The sequence below is a fragment of the Bos indicus genome, chromosome 7 (genome assembly GCF_029378745.1).
Source record: "Bos indicus isolate NIAB-ARS_2022 breed Sahiwal x Tharparkar chromosome 7, NIAB-ARS_B.indTharparkar_mat_pri_1.0, whole genome shotgun sequence".
In the NCBI taxonomy this organism is placed as follows: Eukaryota; Metazoa; Chordata; class Mammalia; order Artiodactyla; family Bovidae; genus Bos; species Bos indicus.
In genome coordinates this window covers 64,266,277-64,276,671 of record NC_091766.1, presented here as the reverse complement: position 1 = coordinate 64,276,671, position 10,395 = coordinate 64,266,277, and the positions used below count along the sequence as shown (strand labels likewise).

Genomic DNA, 10,395 nt, shown 5'->3' with positions numbered 1-10,395 from the left:
ACCAAATTACTTTCTCTGAATCCAATTTATACAGTGACAGATGGGGGATTCCAAAAGGGAAAGTTTCCATTCATATCCAGCAAATCATCTTCATGGGAAGAAAGTTAGAAGTAAACTTGGTGACATACACAGCAATTTAACTTCTGGAAACCATCATCTTCCATTTTTAAATTATTTCTCTATAAAGTAAGCTGGGCCCAGAATAAGTTTGTACCTCACAATTTTCTGACAATTGAATGAACCGTTAATAAGTGATGATGAATTTATTTTACAAAGCAACATTATAAAATTGGTTTTCATTTTCTTCCTGTCTTCCTCTTTGAATATTTGTACCGTTCATGTCACAAACACTACTTGATCAAGACTTAATTCATCTCAAGAAATTAAATGCTCAATTTCTGATATTTCTCCTTTTTGAAAAACTCACAGAATTACTTTGGTTCCAAACTATTGCATACAGATTTTTAATAGAAATGATTCATTACTAGGCCAATTTCCTTGTCTGTTAGCTTACCTTTTGAAGGGGTATCTTGTTTCTGAAAGCCTAGACTATTGTTTCGGCTGCTGTTTGATATGTTTATAATGAAAAATCACAAGATTGAAAATATTCTGAGCAGAGTGAAACAAAGCATGCTAGAATTCCATGGGAACTTCACTCCTTGGAACCCCTGCACAGCTGCTGGGGAGAGGGAACTGAGGCCCTGGGGTTGTAAGTGATATGTAAAGTCACACAGAAAATTGGTGACTATAATAATAATAATAATCACCAACTTTCTTGTGCACTCCTAGAACTTGGGAAGGTTCTAGGTATACTTTAAATTCTTTTTCAGCTGTCAACTCATTTAATCTATTGAATCATCTATGGGATGGTTGCTATTATTAGCAGTAGATCAGAAAAATAAAATAATGAGATACCCTGGTAAGTGAGTAAGTGATAGAGTCAGGATCTGAACTTGAACAGAGTGGTCCCCAAACCTTGCTCTTTCTTGCTCATGAGGCTTTTCTGCCTTTTTTCAGAAACATGTAGATTCATTTTGGTCATAGTCTATAAATGTCTGCATATATGTAGGGGGTTGAGATACCTGGGTTGGAAGATCCCCTGGAGAAGGAAATGGCAACCCACTCCAGTATCCTTGCCTGGGAAATCTCATAGACAGAGGAGCCTGGTGGGCTACAGTCTATGGGGTCGCAAAGAGTCGGGCACAACTGAGAGACTAACACTTACACTTACTTATATGTAGAGGAAAAGAAAACACATACACAGTACGTATATCCTACATGTATATTGTTCTCTTTCATTTGCAAAGCTCTGCCTCTAAACAGGGAAAGGATGACTAACAGCTCCTTCTGGTAGGTTGATTATCATAATACAAGTTGCTCCAAATGGAACACCATTGCCCTAGCTAATCTTAACATCCCCACATCAGTAGCTATTTCAAGAAAAAGCAATTCCCATCTGTTATAGAAACATATTCAGTGACAGCACACATCTCCTTATCCTAGTACCATCCCATTGCAGTGCAGTGGTGAAAACAGCATGATTTTCTCCCTTAATTCTGGAAAGTGCTCTCTAAGCCAAAACATGTGAGAGGGTTCAGTGCTTTCTCTCTTTTTTTTTAAGTAAGTAAGTAAGTGTTAGTTGCTTAGTCATGCTCGATTCTTTGCGACCCCATGGACTGCAGCCCACCAGGCTCCTCTGTCCATGAGATTTTTTCAGGCAAGGATACTGGAGTGGGTTGCCGTTTCCTTCTCCAAAGGATTTTCCCAACCCAGGGATCGAACCCAGGTCTCCCGAATTGCAGGCAGATTCTTTACCGACTGAGCTACAAGGGAAGTGCCTTCTTAATTGTAAGGTACAAAAGGGTGACTGTGAAGGGAAAAAGAAATTGAAAGTGTTAGTCGCTAAGTTGTGTCCATCTCTTTGCAACCCTATAGGCTATAGCCCTCTAGGCTCTTCTGTCCATGGGATTTCCTAGGCAAGAATCCTGGAGTGGGTAGCCATTCCCTTCTCCAGGATATCTTCCCAACCCAGGCATCGAATCCAGGTCTCCTGCATTGCAGGCAGATTCTTTACCGTCTGAGCCAAGGTGACTATATATTCTTTGTTATCTCATTTTGAATTCACCTAAGCGATCAAAGACTTCCCTGGTAGCTCAAATGGTAAAGCGTCTGCCTACAATGCAGGAGACCCAGGTTCAGTCCCTGGGTTGGGAAGATCCTCTGGAGAAGGAAATGGCAACCCATTCCAGAACTGTTGCCTGGAAAATCCCACGGACGGAGGAGCGTGGTAGGCTATAGTCCATGGTGTTGCAAAGAGTTGGACATGACTGAGCGACTTCACTTCTTCACTTCAAGTGATCAAATGTATGTAACAAACTTTTTGGCTTTATGTGCTTTTTTCTAGAATATAATGGATCTTGATTCCTTTTCTGCACAGTATAGTTTTCCATTGGAGAAATGGTCTACCCCTATCTGGTGGAATTGTTATTCACATGGCCCTTCTTTGCCTGTGACAGGTACAGGCTCACGACCTACTATCCAAGCAGTGAGTCCCACCTACCTGAATGTTGTACATGAACAAAATTGGGACTGTCAAGGTTTCTCCCTAGATCCTTCTGCATGAGTCATTGAGGAAAAAGTTCTTTCCTCTTTTGAGGATTTCAAGGTATGAGGATAACATACCTTGGGATTGTTGAAGGCCTTTGCTGACATACTGAAACTGCCTGAGAATTCAAGGGAAAAAAAAAAAAAAAAGATTCAAGGGAGGGAGATTAGAGACACAGAACCTTAAATTCATAGAACCAGAATTAAGCCATATCTGAAGATAGGATCTAATTGGAGGTTTTCCACTGTGCACATTTAAAACAAACAAACAAAAAGAGTTTCTATCATTTGTAATCAAAGAGTCCGAGTACATGGACTCCTAGAACTGAAAATCAGAAGGGATCTTAATGATGTAATCTCCCACAGGTAAGTGATGCCATGCATTGCACTTCTGTCTTTGGTTACCTAGGTACTATCTCTGCTTGAATTCCTTAGGAGGTTTGTTATTAAATGGGTTGGCCAAAAAGTTCTGATTTTTCTACCCTAACAAACTTCTTGGTCAACCCAGTACTTGGCATTTCATTCCACTGTTGGCCAACTCTGGTTTCCAAACAGTTTGTTTTTCCTAATATCAAACAAGTTGCCTTCTTGAGCCTTCCCTTAACTAATTTTACTGATGTTCTCTGAAAGAAAAGTGAAAGTGAAGTTGCTCAGTCCTGTCTGACTCTTTGTGACCCCCTGGACTGTAGCCTATCAGGCTCCTCCATCCATGGGATTCCCCAGGCAAGAATACTGGAGTGGGGTGCCGTTTCCTTCCCCAGATCTTCCCAACCCAGGGATTGAACCCGGGTCTCCTGCATTGTAGGCAGATGCTTTACCATCTAAGCCACCAGGGAAGTCAAGACCACTGGAGTGGGTTGATATTTCCTCCTCCAGGGGATCTTCCCAACCCAGGGATCGAACCCAGGTCTCCCGCATTGCAGGCAGACACTTGACCATTTGCTCACATGAAAGTCAACTTGATTCTTAAAATAGTTGAAGACAGTTGTCTTGTCTTATTTATTTCAAGCATTTCTTCAACTTTATTAGCAAATTCACATACTTTTCTGCTCTTCACCCTGCCCACATCACGATTTGTAAATTTTCTGGTTCCACAGACCCCTAAATCTTCCATTGGGCTGTCTCAGAGGCTACCCAGGGAAGGCCAGAGAGCCTGCTGTTCAGCCCCACACCCTCTTTATCTGTGTTTTTGTTTGTCTCTGATACTGCTTCATTTGGAGAAAAACAGAATAAGAAAAGACTGTATACACATGGTATTTTGTTTGTTTTCAGTCTTCTTTTTTTAAATTTTATTTTATTTTTAAACTTTACAATATTGTATTGGTTTTGCCAAATATCGAAATGAATCTGCCACAGGTATACATGTGTTCTCCATCCTGAACCCTCCTCCCTCCCCATACCCTCCCTCTGGGTAGTCCCAGTGCACCAGCCCCAAGCATCCAGTATCGTGCATCGAACCTGGACTGGTGACTCGTTCCGTATATGATATTATACGTATTTCAATGCCATTCTCCCAAATCATCCCACCCTCTCCCTCTCCCACAGAGTCCAAAAGACTGTTCTATACATCAGTGTCTCTTTTGCTGTCTCGTATACAGGGTTATTGTTACCATCTTTCTAAATTCCATATATATGCGTTAGTATACTGTATTGGTGTTTTTCTTTCTGGCTTACTTCACTCTGTATAATAGGCTCCAGTTTCATCCACCTCATTAGAACTGATTCAAATGTATTCTTTTTAATGGCTGAGTAATACTCCATTGTGTATATGTACCACAGCTTGCTTATCCATTCATCTGTTGATGGACATCTAGGTTGCTTCCATGTCCTGGCTATTATAAACAGTGCTGCGATGAACATTGGGGTACACGTGTCTCTTTCAATTCTGGTTTCCTCAGTATGTATGCCCAGCAGTGGGATTGCTAGATCATAAGGCAGTTCTGTTTCCAGTCCCTGATCCCAATATTATGGACTTCCCTGGTGGCTCAGATGGTAAAGCGTCTGTCTATAATGTGGGAGACCCGGGTTCGATCTCTGGGTTGGGAAATACCCTGGAGAAGGAAATGGCAATCTACTCCAGTACTATTGCCTGGAAAATCCCGTGGACAGAGGAGCTTGGTTAGGCTACAGTCCGTGGGGTCGCAAAGAGTCAGACACAACTGAGCAACTTCACTTCACTTCACTTCATGGACTTCCCTGATGGCTCAGATAGTAAAGCGTCTGCCTACAATGCAGGAGACCCAGGTTCAGTCCCTGGGTTGGGAAGATCCTCTGGAGAAGGAAATGTACTCTTGCCTGGAAAATCCCATGGACAGAGGAGAGTGGTAGGCTACAGTCCATGGGGTCGCAAAGAGTCGGACACAACTGAGCGACTTCACTTCACTAATGCCAATATTAATCAGAATATGAAACACACCCCTCCGGATGAGGGTTGATTTGTTCAATCTTTATTTAGATTATGGTCGTGATGCAGGAGCTATGTTTTACTGAGGAAGCCTGGCATGGCTTTTTAGCTCTGGGAAGTCCAGAATCCACTTCTTTGATTATTCACATAATCAAAGAAATTCCCAGATCTTTGATTATGTGAATAACTACCAATCCTGAATGTTCATGTGAGTCCAGTTTTTACAGATAAAAATGGTGAAATAGATAAATGTGTTACTCTTTGGATCTGAGGAGTTTAAATCCATTTTCTTGCTAACATCAATGGATTTTATGTAAAATTAAATTATTATGCTTTTTTTCCAAAAGGTCACAAGTGTAACTCTTATAATAAGAGGTCCATTAATTCATAAATGCTTAAGGAAAAGCCATAGTGAACTGCCTCATTGCCTCTACTTCTACTCCCTTGAGGGAATCAATGTGAATAGACTGATTTATATTCTCCCACAAGAATCTATGAACTCATACATATGTACATATATATCAATTTAATTTTGTGAATGTCTTTTAAAAAACATATTTGAAATGGATAACCAATGTGCCGTGCCAGGCTAGTTGCTTCAGTCATGTCCAGCTCTTTGCGACTCTCTGGACTGTAGCCTGCCAGGCTCCTCTGTTTATGGGATTCTCCAGGAAAGAATGGAGTGGGCTGCCATGCCCTCCTTCAGGGGATCTTCCACACGCAGGGATTGAGCCCACCTCTCTTATATGAAGGAGCACTGGCAGGCGGGTTCTTTACCACTGGTTGCCAGCTGGGAAGCCCCGGATAACCATCAAGGGTGTTCTGCATAGCACAGAGAACTCTGCTCAATGTTATGTGGCAGCCTGGCTGGGAGGGAAGTTTAGGGGAGAATGGATATATAGCTGAGTCCCTCTGCTATTCACCTAAAACTACCAAAACATTGTTAATTGATTGTACCCTAATATAAAATTAAAAGATTTAAAAAACAACCTCCCCCACCCCAAAACTTGGCCTTCCTAGAACTTGTGGTCTAATAATGGGGAGAGAGACAATGTACAGTAAAATTGAGTAAAATACATAGTAAGGAGAGAAATAAAGTAAGAGGTGGGGTTAGAAGTATTGATGGTTGCATTTTAGTGTAACTGGTGAGGACTTTAGCAGGAAGAGCATCATATTTGGGGAAAGGGAAGAATAAGTACCCAATCCCTGTGGTGGGAGTGTCCTTGCATGTTCAACTAACAACCAGGGGTAAAGTGACTGATTGAAGGATGGATTAGCAAGGATGGAGGTCAGAGCACTAATGGGGGACAGCCCCTGGTGGGCATTGAAAGTCCTTGTAAGGACTTTGGATTTTGCTCTGAAAGAGACTGAATGGTTTTGATCCAAGGAATAGCACGCCATGATTGACATTTAACAGGATCACTTTGGCTGCTGTGCTGAGAACAGATTAAAGGGTAACAAGCGTCTGAGAAGGGAGCCCTGTTGGAAGGCCGTTATAATCATCTAGGAAGGAGAGTCTGGAACAGGATGGTGGAAGTAGGTGTGGCAAGAAGTGACCGCATTCTGGATAGATTTTCAAGGTTGAGTTCCCAGATTTGCTCAGGGATCAGATATGGGTTGTAAAACAAAATGCAGAGTCAAAGATGGTACCAAGGCTTTTATCCTAAAAACTCATGGAAGAGTCACCATACATTCAATGAGACAGACTGCAAATTGAGCAGAATTTTTAAAAGCAAGAGGAGAAATTAAATTTTAAGGTATGTTTAAGTTTGCAGTGCTAATTAGGCATTATTTTAGTAGACATATGACATTCCATAAGGTAATTAATCTAACCATTGCTTTGTTGCTTCAGTTCAGGTTATTTCAGATTTTACAAGTATAAACATTATTGCAGTTTTTCAAGGCCAGATTCTTATTGGTCAAATCTCACCTTAAATGTCACCTGCTTAGAAGGTCCTTTCTTTATCACCCATTTCAAAGTTGCACATCATCACATCACTCTATTTAGTCTCTGCTGCTGCTGCTGCTGCTAAGTCGCTTCGGTCATGTCTGACTCTGTGCGACCCCATAGATGGCAGCCCACCAGGCTCCCCAGTCCCTGGGATTCTCAAGGCAAGAACACTGGAGTGGCTATTTAGTCTCTAGATAACATTTATCTTGTATACTTTTCCTTATATATTTATCATCCCTCTCTGTCCCTTGGAATGCAAGCTTTGTAAGACCAGAACCTTTGCCTATCTTTCATGATGGGCACAGAGTAGGTCCTCAATAAATGCTTGTTGAAAGAATCAACATTATGTATGTATGCAGAATGTCATGTACTGGCACTTTTGTTTTTATAGGCTAGATTTCCCAAAAGTGATATTGCTGTGTCAAATTGTTTTTTTATTTGTACCAATATTGGCAGATTAATTTCCTAAAAGGTTATATTATAACACTTCATTCTCCCACCAACAATTTAAGAAAGCAATCATTTCTCTGCATCAGTTGAAGTGTTAGGTGATTTTATCCTTTGATGTTTTGCTTCAGTATTGCTTTCTTATTTTTCAGTCTTTCTGGCTTCTAATGGCTCCAAATAGCGTGAGTAATTGTCATACAGTTAATGAATTCTTGTACAAGGCAGCAACAATTTGTTTAGGTCTCACTGAGATTATCTTAAAGAGAGTGTTCACTTTTAACCTCCAAGATTGTTTGATGTTGTGAGTTGAGGAGTTTATCAAGGATAGATTTAACTCTTCAGTCCTTTCCTCTTTAGGGCTTGGAAATTTGAAACCACTAAGAGAATAAGGTTTTTCCCTTTAAAATATCAAATGGTTTTTAAAAGAGAGATTTATGAAAAGAAGTTCTGTGAATCCATATTTTAAAATGCATGCATGTCGGACCATTCTAGGAGAGAGATGTGAATAATGGTATAATTAATGTAATAAATGTTGACTCCATGTTGAAAATAATTTATTTCTGCATAAAATCTATGAAGCTGTAAAGCCCTTCCAGCTGAAACTGATTATTTATATTTCCATTCAAGACAGGTAGATGCTGATTACCACCCCTTTGTCTGCTTCCCCTCCAGTGGTCCTGTCAGGATCTTCATCCACATCATTCGTCTGTGAGAAAGATTTTCTTTTGTTCCTTGACTGTCGTTTGCCCTTCATTATTTAGTTTGAATCTCTTGTTTTCATCCAGCTGTCGTATTTTCTTCCCACTCTCAGAGTCAGGATAATGTGAGAGTAACAAAATCTGAGACTCTGTATGTTCAGATGCCTCTCCTGCTCTGAACCTGCTGTCTGTGAAGTTAACCCAGCATCACAAGCTCATTTTTCCAGTTTTTCCAGCAAAAGCATGTTGGGTACAGGAATGTGTGCCTGTTAGACTTGTGGACTTGCAATGATAAGAACTCAGTACCCCTAAATCCCACGATCCAGCTAAAAAGAAAGTGTTATGTAAAAAAATCTTACTGACAAATTAAGTAACAGCATTTGTGAAGTGTCTACAAACCAGATACTCTGTAAAGTCTGCCTCCAGTCTCTTATGTGGTGGTGGTTTAGTCACTAAGTTGTGTCTGATTCTTGTGGCCCCGTGGACTATAGCCAGCCAGGCTCCTCTGTCCATGGGATTTCCCAGGCAAGACTACAGGAGTGAATTGACATTTCCTTCTCCAGGGGATCTTCCCAACCCAGGGATCAAGTGTCTGGCACTGCAGGCAGATTCTTTACCCCTGAGCCACCAGGGAAGCCCCACAATCTCTTATCCACAATTCCAAATCCCAAGCCTGCTAAGAACAGCAAGATTGGATCTGAACTTATCAGGTCAGGTAAGGTAAACCTGACCTGAAATGACTTGAGCCTATTTATAGTCTTTATTCCATTTTAAATGAATAGTCACACATTTCTCTGTAGAGATAGTAATGTGGACAGTTGGGACATACTGATCAGATTTTACTGAGGTGATAAGCAATATAAAGTTTGTATAACTTTGCCTGTCAAAATAGAAAATAATTGGAAGTTTGAAACTCAGAGGTTTGCAGTAAACATTTATAAGCCTATAGGTCAATCTATATGAATATTGATTGCATAAATAATTACACTCATAGATGTAAAAATATAGAGATCACATATCCAGCAACAGTATCACATCAGTAGTGAAGGAGGTAAATGGAATTAAGGTATGCTAAATTCTTTTCATGGATGAAGAGAGTGAAAAACAATGGTAATTTTGGGTAATACACACAAAATAGAAGAAGAATATATATTTCAAACTTACAGAAAAATTAAATATAAAATCCTTAACAAATCTCAAAACAAGGCAGAGAAGAGTAAAAAGAACATAGAACAAGGAAGGAAAATGTAAAACACACAGAAATATACATTGCATTTAATGGATCCAAACACTCTGTAGAAGTTAAAAAAAAAGAGATTAGAATGAAGATTAAAAAACAGGAAAGAAAGACTTATTTGGGATTTCTGCAAAAACTCAACACTCTACGCATAAAGGTATAATGAGACTGAAAATGAAGGGGGAAAAAATACACTGCTGGCAAACACTCACTAAAAGAATGCTAGTGTGGTCATATGAATAACCTACAGCAGAAGGTTTACTAGAGCTAAGGTCATTTCATAATACTAAAAAGTTTGATTCATCAGGAAGACATAACAATCTTATGCAGATCATAACACTTTCTCTAAATATATAAAGAAAAAAATAGAAATACAAGGAGATGTAGACAAATGTATAACACTAATCAGACAATTTTAATACACATCTTTTAGTAACTGATAGAATAATTAAATCAGACATCAGTTAGGATCTAGAGAATTTGAACAGTGTCATTAAAGAGTTGACATGAGTCCTTTTCATGGCAGAGTCCTGAGTGCAGGATGAAAGTGAAAGTCGCTCAGTCATGTCCAACTTTTTGCGACCCCATGGACTATATAGTCTGTGGAATTCTCGAGGCCAGAATACTGGAGTGGGCAGCCTCTCTCTTCTCCAGGGGATCTTTGCAACCCAAGGATGGAAGCCAGGTCTCCAGCATTGCAGGCATATTCTTTACCAGCTGAGCTATCAGGGAAGCCCAAAAAGTTGACATAGTAGTTATAAATAGAATATTAAGTTCACATGGCTGCAGAACATATATTCTTTTCAAGCACATGTAGAATATTTATAAAAAATGGTCACAAAGGAAGTTTGAATAAATTTCAATGTTTGAAATTGTATACAGTATTTGTTGTGACCCCAACACAATTAATAGACAATAACATATATTTGGATATTAAGAAACATATTTCTGAATATTCTTGGTTAAAGAAAAGATTAAAATGAATATTAGAATATATTTTAACTGAATAATAATAGGAAAGCACTACAATTTAAAATTGATGGGTATAGCTAAA

The 10,395-nt window shown here is 39.6% G+C and overlaps 1 non-coding gene across 1 annotated transcript; it reads right to left on the bottom strand.

Annotated features, from left to right (window-relative positions):
- Nucleotides 1-3,368: 3,368 nt before the first annotated feature.
- Nucleotides 3,369-3,440, bottom strand: TRNAC-ACA (transfer RNA cysteine (anticodon ACA)). Its single transcript has one exon. It is a non-coding gene; the product is annotated as a tRNA-Cys (tRNA).
- Between the last annotated feature and the right edge of the window lie 6,955 nt (nucleotides 3,441-10,395).